This window comes from Corvus moneduloides, chromosome 7 (assembly GCF_009650955.1).
Source record: "Corvus moneduloides isolate bCorMon1 chromosome 7, bCorMon1.pri, whole genome shotgun sequence".
Classification (NCBI taxonomy): domain Eukaryota; kingdom Metazoa; phylum Chordata; class Aves; order Passeriformes; family Corvidae; genus Corvus; species Corvus moneduloides.
The window spans coordinates 16,406,013-16,418,095 of NC_045482.1; the positions used below are offsets into that span (position 1 = coordinate 16,406,013).

The 12,083-nt window shown below is 41.3% G+C and overlaps 1 protein-coding gene across 6 annotated transcripts in view; it reads right to left on the reverse strand.

Moving 5' to 3' along the window:
• The window catches only part of OSBPL6 (oxysterol binding protein like 6), a 101,740-nt gene extending 89,657 nt beyond the window's left edge, over window positions 1-12,083 (reverse strand). For 5 of the 6 annotated variants that reach the window (XM_032114183.1, XM_032114184.1, XM_032114181.1 and 2 more), the window contains exon 1: window positions 11,788-11,857. The gene's annotated coding sequence lies outside the window, so the exon portion shown is untranslated. Of the gene's footprint in view, window positions 1-11,787; window positions 11,858-12,001 lie in introns of those variants that run through there. The other variant, XM_032114180.1, reaches the window with a different exon arrangement.

The following is a 12,083-nucleotide window of genomic DNA, read 5'->3' on the forward strand; positions in this document are numbered from 1 at the left end:
ACTGAACTTAGCCACTTTTTTTTTTAAGGCACTTTAGGACAATTTCACACCCCAACATTGTAAAGTATTTTGTTACCCTTGACACTTATTTTATCTCAATACTGACTTTCGATTTCTGTTGCAATTTCTTTTTCTTCCTTGAGAGGAGAAATCACTCCAGCTGTAAGGACAACAGTAATTTTCTTAAGTAACTCAGTTAACTTTTTAGCGTTCTTCAGTCCTTCACAATAGCTGGTAAATCAGCATTTAGGCAACTATGTGTCAGTAACCTCAGCCAAGATGCCCAAAGCCATTTACACAGAAGAGAAACTCCCCTGCCACATGCAATACCTGTTCCAAAATTAATCAACACCAGGAAATAGCAGGAAAATAATTCTTGAAAGACTACCAAGCAAATACACTAAGGAAGTAAAAAGGACTTGTAAGGTTAATTGCATTACTGCTACATAGCAGTAGCAATGACACCTGACAAATATGTTGTGGGACAGTTTCCCAACTATAAAAATTCTAAAAGGCAGCTTAAAAAGGAGCGGGGAAAAGCACTGTGGATATTCAGTTGGAAATTGCAGTGTTCTGGAAAGAAAATTACAAATTCATCCTCATTGTGTCTGATTTTTAACAAGCATCCTGAAACATGAAAATTGTATCTATTTTACAAAGCAGGGCTTTGTAAATTTGGAAAACTTAGGAGGGTTCCTTTCCTTTTTTTTTTTTTTTCCTTTTTTTAAGTCTCTACAGCTGCTTAGGGCAGTTGTCTCCACTTCCCCACCACTCCAGTAGACCCTCAGAAGACAAAAGGCTACGTAGAGTAGAAGTCTATAGTAGAAGCTTGAAATCTACAGTCCATTCCTTTCAAATATTTATGTTTTAGCCTTTGAAATTATTTGTAAAATGTCTATTCCTTCTTATAATATTTTCATCTATAAAAATTAAATGGGAGACCAAACCCACCAAAGTACCAGTACTTAAACACTGATAAATGCCAGTGACTACAAAGATAATATGAGCCATCACATTTCCGAGTAAGCAAAAATCTAAGCCATGATAGGGATCATTTTCAGTTTCCTACAAAGTTTAATTTCCTCAAATAAAACATTCACCCTCTTAAACTGAACAAAGGTTTTAAAAACACACCACAGTTGCATCATTATTTGATTATTTAATTCATAAGTACAAGCAGTGGTTGGCAACAAGAATGACAAGCACTAAGTACACACCATACAAAATATAAAGACAAATTAAAATCAGCTGTCTGGGAAGCACACACAAGTCTGAGAATACTGGAAGCTTCACTCTTCCTCATTTATCTTTTAACGGAAAAATTTGACATTAGCTGAAAAAGTATTGATTTTCTGTGCTGTAACCTGTGGGCAACTAAAGATTTGAAATTCATTTTTGCAGCATACCGAGATTGCTTAAAAAGAAAAATTTCAAAGAGGTCTGCTTGAATTACTTTCCAGGTCCCACAACACATACAGACATTTATTTCTGTTCAGACTTGTCCTTCTAAATGAGAAACTTGCCTTTGGAAGTTGCACCATTACGTTTAAATCTGCTTCAGCATGGTTGAGATGTATAACCCACCCTGACAGAAACACCAACCTAAAGTGCAAAAATATTTCACTTGCTGCCATTAAGCAATGGCACCTTACACTGCTTCTAGGCATAAGAACTGGTAGAAAAATAACATATTTTCCTTGGTATGCTTACACTGTGACTATCCAGGCCTTCTGTTCTCCAATGTTTTTTCCTTTTATACCCCACAGCCCCTGGAAGTACCCCTCAAGGACCTCCTGAGATCCTAAGGACCTCAGGAGAAGCACACAGGAGTGGCAGCTGGAGGGAACAAGGCATGGAGCATCATCAGCCTGGCCAAGGGGACATGGCTGTGTCCCCAGGAGGAGCAGTGAGCCTGGGCACATGACTGGAGTTCCAAGAGGAGTGAATTAATGGGTGGGGAGTGACCTGTGGAGGAGAGACAGAATGATAAAGAGGGCAAGAGCTGCGGAAGATGTCTCAGCACTGGAAAGCCAAAAATGATGAACACACCCCTGGTGCATTTGGCTTTAAAAAATTGGTTTCAAAATAAGTTTGTACTCATTACATTGCTTTATAAGAAACTAAATTTCACCTCCAAACAGATTTAGCCAATGTTGGTGGTTTTCTCAGTGTTATATCACACAGCTATGACACATTTTTCATGGCAAACTATCCAAGAACCAGCCAAGAAAGCAGAACTATGTAACTATGTGTTCCTCAAGATATCTGCAGCCTAAAGAGCAGTTTGTTTCCACTAGTTTTCAGCATGGGAATGCTGCCATAGATGTTGAAGTATAAAATCTCTGAAGCTGCCATACCCTTCACAAGCATGTTCTGTGTTTCTCAGCACTGAGCACAGTGCCCACAGCCAGACAAAGCAGAACAGAAAACAAAAACACAGAGCTTACCTTTGAACCTATGCAGTGGCATCAAAAAATAAAAATTCTTTGTTATGAGATACTGCCCTTCTTCCAGAGAGAGCTATGAGCCTAATGTACATCAATCACTGCCTAAATAGTTCTGGTTTACTATATGTAAAACCCCTTCAACTGATGTAAACTAGCATACTTCTGTTCCCCTCAAGGGAAATTCACCATGTTTATCAAGTTATTGTTAGTATCTACCTGTTTTTTACACAGCATTATTATTCCTTACTGCATCTTTGAAATTATTTTTACTGACTTGCTACAAAAACACAGGTTAAAAAGAATGAAGAAAATGTAGAAGATTCTAAAGTCAATGTATTTATACTTTACAGAAGAATTCTGTGTAACTTTAAAATAATTCAAATAGTCACTAGTATATAGAATAACAAAGAGATACAGCACAGGTTTATGACTGGTATTTGATAGCTTTATGCAAAATGATTGAGCTAATGTGCTCACAAAGTTAAGAAAGCATAGAAATCTGAAAACACTGAATAAATCTTTAAAAATGCTGAAGAACATTGAGGGGGAAATCCAGTAATGAATATATCAGAAGGAAATTACACCAGAAATACCATAAAGTGGCAGGGAATAATAGTATCTCCAGCACCACAAGCTGGCAGACAAGGGCCAGTACAACTCTGGGCTGGGCAGGCAGCAGGAATCAGAGCTGGAGGCAACAATCCTTCCTTCCCTGCCCCGTGCACTGCCCTCGTACAGTGTGTTAACAGTCTGAGTAACATTCCAACTATTAGAATGTGCACATGTCAGAGAGGACAAGTGGATATTGGATCTATAAAGGTCAGAAAACTGGGGGGAAAATGAGGCACTCAGGAAGGCACAAAACATCAGGAGAACTATGAGCAGTGATCTGTTGTTACACAGCCTCTGCAGAACCTGTCTAGGCATCTCAACTGGAAACCTAAAACCCAAGGGTATTAAGAAAAATATCACAGCTTTAGGAAAGGCCACGTGATTACAACATGGCCTTTTATCCAAACTTAGTCTTTGTAGATTAATGTTACATTATTTTGGCCAAAACACTTTGAAAACCCGAAGAAATTGATGAATAGGAATTCATAAATTTTAAAGGCAAAAAATCTGACACTCTCTCCTCTTCCTAATGTAGCTTACGAAATTTAAATATGTAGCAGGCAGACAGACACACACAGCAGCTCTTATGGAAAGGGTAGGAGCTATGAACCCAAGCTGCCATGTCATTGCTACATTTCAGAGCATCTGCAGATCCAACCACAACCTCTGCATCACCAGAAATGGAAATTAAAAAGCATATCATCGATTTCTTCTGAAGCTGTTTCTATCCCTTAAACTCACAGATACTACACAACCACGTGGAGCTATTGAAGAGTCCTGTAAGGGTTGGTCAGCTGGGCTAATTTTAACCCTCATTTCTGACTTGGTTTGAGGTCTCCCCCACTAAACCTCAATCCACATCAAAAGAAAGCACAACCATTATTGTATTAATTAGAGACAGAAGCCACTCTTGTTATTAATTGTAAGCTCTGTCACAAAACAGTATTTATGGTGACTTGGCAAGAGACAGAGTTTGCAGCTACTAAAGAAAATACCTTGGTTTGATTTTTTAAAGATTATTTTGCATTGCAAATAGTAATTGCATTGCATTACATGTCACTGAATACTGCAAACTGACCATGGGTTTTATATGGAGGCTATGCTACCAATTATTAGCAGAACCGAGAAAAGCCTGCTCAGTGGAACAGCATATAATTTACATTTAGCTTCCCACAGCATATTTGTACACCCACACAATATAGGTCACAGTTAAGAGAACTCTTGGTTTTTTCCCCTTCAGTCAGAGAATGCATTATTTTTGCCCATGATTATGTCACCCAAGAATATTAAACCAGGTAGCAACTATGACCTGCCCATTCTTCCTAGTAGTTACACAGAGAACACAGCTGTCAGGCACAAGTGAATGTGGAAAGACAACTTGTATTTAGCTGACAAGAAAGGGGGGGGGGGGGGGGAAGGAGATGGATTTTATGCATTCTTCAACCATTCCACAGAAAGAAAAAGAATTTGTCTGGCTACAGAGCTGACCAATACTTTACATCCAGACTCATCGTCTGACTACTCTACAGCTCTACTTCATACCATTCCTATCCTTCTGGTTTTGGCAAACATCTTATGAAGCTAGTTCTCCAGAAACAGCATAAACCCCAGAAACACAGACTTTAAACAGAAAAGCAACGTAACTACTTACCAGAGGGATGTGTATGTCATGGTCACATTGGGGTCAGAGGGACCTCAAGACTCAAAACCAACTGCTCCTTTCAGATCTCAGCAAGCTGTTTTATGCTGAAGCTTCTTCCTTTTAATTAAGTATTATTTCCATCATTAGCCACTTCCTTTTCACCCAGCTGACCCACTCTACTCTGAAAGAAACATTTGTCACTAACCTAACCGCTCCAGCTTCCCATTTTCAAGATGAAAGTCCCTTCATCTGGTCCATTTCTTGCCATTTCTGTAGCTCTCCATCAGTGATTCTGCCCTTTCCATTTTCCCTAGATCTATCCTTACCAGGTGACAACACAGCTAACTGGATCCCTAAATATAAACATATAAAAGAAAATAAGTTGCTCTCCACCATTTTCCATTAAAATAAATTAAAGAAATTTTATCTTGTGGCCAAAATCTCAAAAATCATACTCTAAGAAGATGAGCCACAGTCTCTCTTGGTTAATTTCTCTCCCACTTCTCCTATAACACTGCCATTTCTTTCCAAACAAGGTTGAATTTTATTTTCAAAGGCAGAAGGGAGAAACAGTTAAACGCTGTTTTCCTGAACAAGATCAAAAGTGTGTCAGGCATCCCCGAGTAGGTCAGCTATAAAAATCCTCATAAAGTAGAAGTGGGGGCAAGAGTGCACTTGCAGTTCCACTGCAGATGCAGGTTGACCACACACAGGACAGAAACAGTAATAGCAGAGGTGAAACGGGAAGAAGAATCATCAGCCTGGAACCATTCCTGTAGGATGTTAACAGAAACTTCTCTTGACCCAAATTCCATTTAACATCACCTTATTCATACTGGGTTTGTCACAGGGGAAGAGGTTGGGGTAGCAGCAAGAATTGACAGATACCACTGCATCACATAATCTGAATAAAACAAAGTCGTGTTTTATGAAGCAGGATGAATGTGGCATTTCTATTCCAGCTTGTCTATTCCATGATACACACAAATCAAGGTCCAGGTGACTCTGCCACAAGAGACCCTGAAGAACAGAATGCTCACTCCAGCTGCTCAGTATGTCCAAGTGCTGACCCGTGGCTTGGACCTCACACCAAGCTGCTCCCTTCCAGCTCAACCTTCCAAGTGGCAGAGGTATGTGCCTGTCCCTTGTCATGCTCCCCTACACCTGGCTACTGCTTTAATTCCTTTCTCATTTATTTTTTATTCCTTTCTCATTTAAACCATCAGCATGAGCCATGGAAGTCTCACCAATTCCACTGCCCATATCTAAGGTCAATTAGCAGCCACCACCAAGGTTCCTGTAACTGTTTGGTCTCCCACCACAAACACATTACAGGAAACAGGAAGTTAGGAACTGCTACAGAACAAAGTTCTTCTACTGTTTGTTCATTTTCCAGGATTGATCAGGTCAGCTACCGCTGGACAGATGTAGCCAAGGCCTCCTGTGTCTGAGCAGGCAGGCTTCACTCCATGGCACAGGTTTCATTCAGACTCTTCTTTGGGCAACCCGAGCTTGTTACATTTCTCAACAGAAAACCTGTCAGTTCATCATCTGAAAAAGTGTATCACATTCCAAGACAAGGCTTCTTGAAATCGATCTACAGATCATTCTTAGATAAATGTTACCTACTTTGGGTTGACAATACCAGATATAGGCCCTACTGTACTGATGTAAATGATCCAATCATTTTAATACCCCTACATCCTTCCCAACCATAATTCACTAATTTAATTGGGAATAACACAGACTCTAGAAAAGCCTCATACCAACAGAACAGCATTTGCATTAGAGAGTGGGCCTACATTTGATACCACATAGAGATCTGTTAATCCAGCTTTTAAGTAGAGAATCCACCAAGACATTTGCATCTCTGCTAGAAATGTGTAAATCAATAGGGACTAAGCATGATTTTTGTGATTTTCACAAATTTCATGAGAACCGAAAAGTACTGGGGGGTTTATGTAGTTTATAAGCTAGAAGCATTTCCATCTCTCAATTTCCACTGAAAAAAAAAGGGAAAATAAAACTATTTCAGCAGCATTACGAATGTAAGCAGTCAGATCACACTGCGAGAGATCATAACCAAGACTGCTATCTGCTAAATTCTGGGTAAATTCAGCTTATCCACCTGATTCTCAGCATCCCAAAATAAGGAGGAAAAGATTTGTTGGAATGGGAAGAGGGTCTAAATTCAAAAACTGTGAAATATTTGATTGAGCAAAACAGAACCTTTAAGATATGCCCAGGGATGGCACTCTGACAGAAATACAGATATCATCCTCCAGCAAGAAGACAGCAAGTAAACCAAGTTTCACAGAGGGAAATTAGGTTTTTGGTAGAAAACCTAATCTTTGAATCTAGCATGACACCTGCTAGTTAAAATTCTTGCAATTTTGTATTAAACTCACAAGCAACTAGAGACTTCCTTTCTTTACACCTCAAACTAATGTATCCATTTTCTCCTTTAAGAGAAGTGCTCTCAACTAGTAGTAAAATATATTCCCCTTTAAGGAACTGAAAAAAAAAAATAAAAAAGGAAATTATTTAACTTGGTTTCAAAATACAGCTGCTCTGTCTGCTACAGTGAGGCATTTCTAAGAATCATTATAAAGCTCTCTTAATCTAACCATATTACAACTGCCATACATTCCAGACCCATCCTCTTACTCTTCTTCAATCTCCAACTTACTCTTCCTACTCTTCCTTCAAAGCTTCTCTTTTTAAAGTTATAGGTAACAAGTAACGACATACAATCTTTTTTGGTTTCTGAGTTGGTGATGGAGGGGCTCACACTGAAACCATTTAAGCAACCAGTCTGCAGCTTTCTCAGAAAGACAAGCTTGGAAATTCACCATCTCTCTACCTGCTGCTACCACCCATAACTCTATATAGCCCTCAGCACAGACACATTTCACTTGGAACCAGTTTATAAACTATCTGGAAATTCCATAGGATTAATACATATATGCCAGAAAAAAATAATAATTCTGAGTTTCTGAGCACTATCTATTTTTCACTGTTAATAGAAAATTAACAATTTTCTGGGTTTCACCTATAATGACAAAACAAAATTATAGAATAATTTAGGTTGGAAGGGCCCTTTAGATATCACTTGGGTCAAATCCCATTAAAAAAGGAAAAACAGCAACAAAACCAACCCTGTTTTTCCCTTATTTAACAATTGTATTTTGGTATTGTTCTTTTTTTTCCTCCCTTAATCTTAGCAAGTCTATGCAGCCCAGAGGTTTCCCTAAAAGACTGACTTTCCCTAAAAGTCTGACTGTCTACACAGGGTAATTTTTGTGGTATTCTCCCATCTTCCATTTTTTCACATTTAGCTGTTCTCCCTTTCGCTGGTTTATCAGCTGTCAGCACCAAAAGGTTCTTCCATCCTTTTTCAACTCTTTTGAAAGGAACAACACCAAAAGAAACAAGACACACTAGAAACACCATTTACTAGCACATATACAGCACTGGCATTTAAAAAACCCCAATCTTCTAACTTCCTCCATGTCTGTATTCTGACTTACAAGAAATAGCTGAAAGTTGTAGGTTTGTATTTACAGCTCAGAAAATCATGGTATGGAGATGGTGAAATTAATTACAAACATAATAACACCATTCGTAGCATAAACTCTACTAGTAGGGCCTAAGACAACAGCCATAGGATATGGGGTAATGGTTTTAAGTTAAAAGAGGGTAGATTTCGATTAGATATAAGGAATAAGTTTTTTTAAGATGACAGTAACAAAACACTGGAACAGTGAGGTAGTAGATACGCCATCCCTGGAAACATCCAGGCCAGGCTGAATGGGGCTCTGAGCAACCTGATCTAGCTGAATAATGTCCCTGTTCATTGCAAGAGGCTGGACTAGCAGACCTGTCAAGGTTCCTTCCAACCTAAACCATTCTGTGACTCTATAACTACATATTCCTTAATATTTCATAACATTACAACCAAACGCAGCTCATGTTACCTGGCCCCTCACTATATAGCTTTCTTTTCACTAGATTTGTGGAAGCTGGAGTTTCCTTCATATGACCAAAGCCATATTTTAAACTTGCCAGAAATCCAACATCCCTCAAACAGCCTGAGGATGTTTACTTTCATTTGTGTACTGTACCTGTTGCTGTTTCCTTCAACACGTATAAGGTTGATATGGCAAATTCAACACATAAACAGCAAAAAAAGTAAGCATTTACTTTAGTATTCCACTGTGAAGGATTTTTTTTAATCTCATTAAACTTAGCTTAAGAAAGAAACACAAGCCTGAAGGAAATTCTTGGAGAAATTCCTTTTTGAAGTATAATTGCCCAGAGTAACATTTCCCACAAAAATTATCTACAGAAACCGCTGCCTTTTCCCATACCAGCAGAGTCAAAAGCTTCAAAACCAGAAAGCAGTTAGTTACAAGGAAAAAAAAAACCTCCCAGAAATCTCTGGGAATTGTTTGAATTCTTCATTGTTTTAAAAAAAATTTAGAAAATACAGGAGTAATGTACAAGTATTTGCTACCCTACACATGAGGCAGAGGGGCTAATTAAACCATCAGGACAGGCTCACTGTATACACACACGTTACAAATATAAACACACATCCTTAGCAGTGAAGCACTAGCAATTCCTTCCCGTCTCCCACTGCAGTGACAGCAGGTTCCCCAGCGTGGCACAGGAGGCTGACTAAAGTCCCTTAAGAAATACAGCCCTCCTGAGACAAAGCCGCATGGTAAAGAAGTACAAATTCTCAGGATTCTGAATGATTATATTAAAAACAAAACAAAACAAAACAAAAAAAAAATCCAAACCCTTGCTGATATCACATGTATTTGGAGAAACAAGAGCAAAACCATTCACTTCTGTCACACTAAGAACATCAGTAGACCATGGCCCAGCTGAAATGTCCAGCACCCAGGGGTACACACATACACATATCACACACACCTGTGCCAGAGGACTAAAGGAAAATGAAGCAGTAGAACACTCTCTGCTTTCATCTCCAGAGCAGACTGGAGGAAGAAGTAGCAAAGGAGAGCAGTCCCACGTCCACCACCATTTGCAATAGAGCAGGAGGCCAGGAGGCATTCCCCTATTACAGAAGTCACAGAGCTTTACCTTTCCATAGCCATGGTGGCTTTGTAATGGTGTCCAAATGGCTGCTCAGATGCACAGTAACTCTCACACCTGTGAGTTGTATAAATGGTTGTTGGTTGGTTTGGATGGTTGTATAAAAAACACATCCAAGCATATAAATAGGCAGAGTACAGCCCTCCAACACCAGCACTTGGAAAAAACCCCACACATGCTCCTACAAGTATATGCGAACCAGTGTTCACAACGCAGACATTTAAGAATAAGCTCCCAGAATGGGCTAAGAACAAAAAATTGCCAGCAATAAGCAAGGCTGCAGACAAGGCCCCCAACAGTACAGCTCTAAGCACTACGGAGGATCTGGGAACACAACAGCAAATTAATGTCAAAAAGCAATCTTGATGAACTACAGTACAACAAAAGGTACCTCTTTCAGCCCGCAGTAGCAAGGGGAAATGTTTAGGGAGACTTCAGTAACAAACCCTCCAATATTGTTTTCCAGATATGTATCCTGCCATGTACTTGGAAAGAAAAGGTTGTTTAAATATAAACCCTTAAGGGTTTTCAAATAATCAGTGTTGTACACATCTCTGTTAATTTATCTATGATGGAAAGAAAAGATAGTCTTCCTGTGTAGTTTTTAAACAAAAACAAAAGAAAACCCTATTTATTATATATACATAGAAATGCTTCACTAAACATATAAGATCCATAACAACGACATCTGCTTAACCTCTAAAGGTCAAGGTCATGTCATTTACACCAAGATAAAAAAGTCTAATTAGAGTATCTATGGCTGTACAGGCAAAGGGTGGTTATTAGAAAAGAACTATTATAAACCAAACACAATTACACTGTACAGAAACCATTAGATATTTGATGAGATTTTAATCTTTGAGCTGGTATTATTCTGCAAGTTAATCATCTAGAGAAAAGAAAATCTGTTAAGAATGCAATTAAATGTACTAGTTCCATTAAAATTGAGCTGATATAGTTAATTGTAGTCCTAAAATAGCAATTTCCTCACACCTTCACTAAGCATTTTTTTCATCTACTGAGTAATAGTCTATTTAAGGAACACTTTTCACTTAAACTCTCAAATAAGATTTGTGAATACTTTTGTTCTGTCACGCTACCCCGTACAAGTTACACTGACGTTTGCTATTCGACCTTGGCTTCCTAGTTTGCTCTGAGAAATCCAGCAAAGTCTTTTGTTTCAGTTACTGTTAGTCCACGGTACCTGCATTGCTGAAGCTTTCGGGAAGAAAATCACCAATCTATCCTCCCAGCACACGCCGGCAATTAGAAACTGACATGAAATGACGAGCCAATGGCAAAACTCACGTCATACAGTCATTTTAAGCATCAGCACTTCTGGCAAACACATGATTTCCAAACATTAGTTTTAATGAACCCATACATCTTCAAAGTACTTGGAAGGGATTTGCAGCCTTGCTAGCAAATTGGGAATACAGGCCGTTCCTGCCTTTTTTTGAGCGAAACAGAATTAAAACAAAAAGGTATCCTCAGAGTACATCAACTTGGCAATAGCTAATCTGCAACTGAATCTCACAGACCACAGAGTTTATTGGAGCATTTTAAATTGCTCTGCAGAGAAGGGCGGAAAAATCACGACTTCGGGGAGCGCCAGGGAAGCCGGGGCTGACACGGGCGCATCTCGCTGCGCGGATGCCGTTACGTAACCCCGGCCCGGCCCCCCCGGTCCTGATGCTCCGGCTGCGCCCCGGGGCCGCAGAGCCACGGCCGGGCCCCAGCCCCAGCCCCAGCCCCAGCCCCGGCCCGCCGCCACCGCGCCCCGGCCCGCTCCCGCCTCCCCCGGCGGCACCGCCGCGCCCCGCCGCGGCACCGGCCCCGCGCATTGCCCGCGGGCCCGCCGAGCCCCGGCTCCGCCGCCCCCCGACCCGGGGCTCCCCGCACATCCCGTCCCGCCGCTCCGGCCCCGCACCCGCGGCCCCAGCGCCGCCGCTCAGCGCCCACCTCCTGGCCGGGATCCGCGACGCATCCCCGCTGCGGCCCGGGAGGCTGCGCCCCGCCGCTCCCGCTCCCTCCCGCCGCAGGTCCCCGCCCGCCTGACGGAGAGAGGGAGGGAGGGAGGGAGGGGGCGGGCAGCCGCCGCCGCAGCCCCGCAGCCCCGCCGCGCCGCCCCCCGCCCCCGCCCGCCGGCCAAGGTGCCCTCCGCGGCCGTACCCACCTGCGGCGGGCAGCCCGCGCCTGCCCCCGCGGCAGCGGGACAGGCCCGGGGACAGGTGCCGGGGACCGGGCTGAGGAGGGGC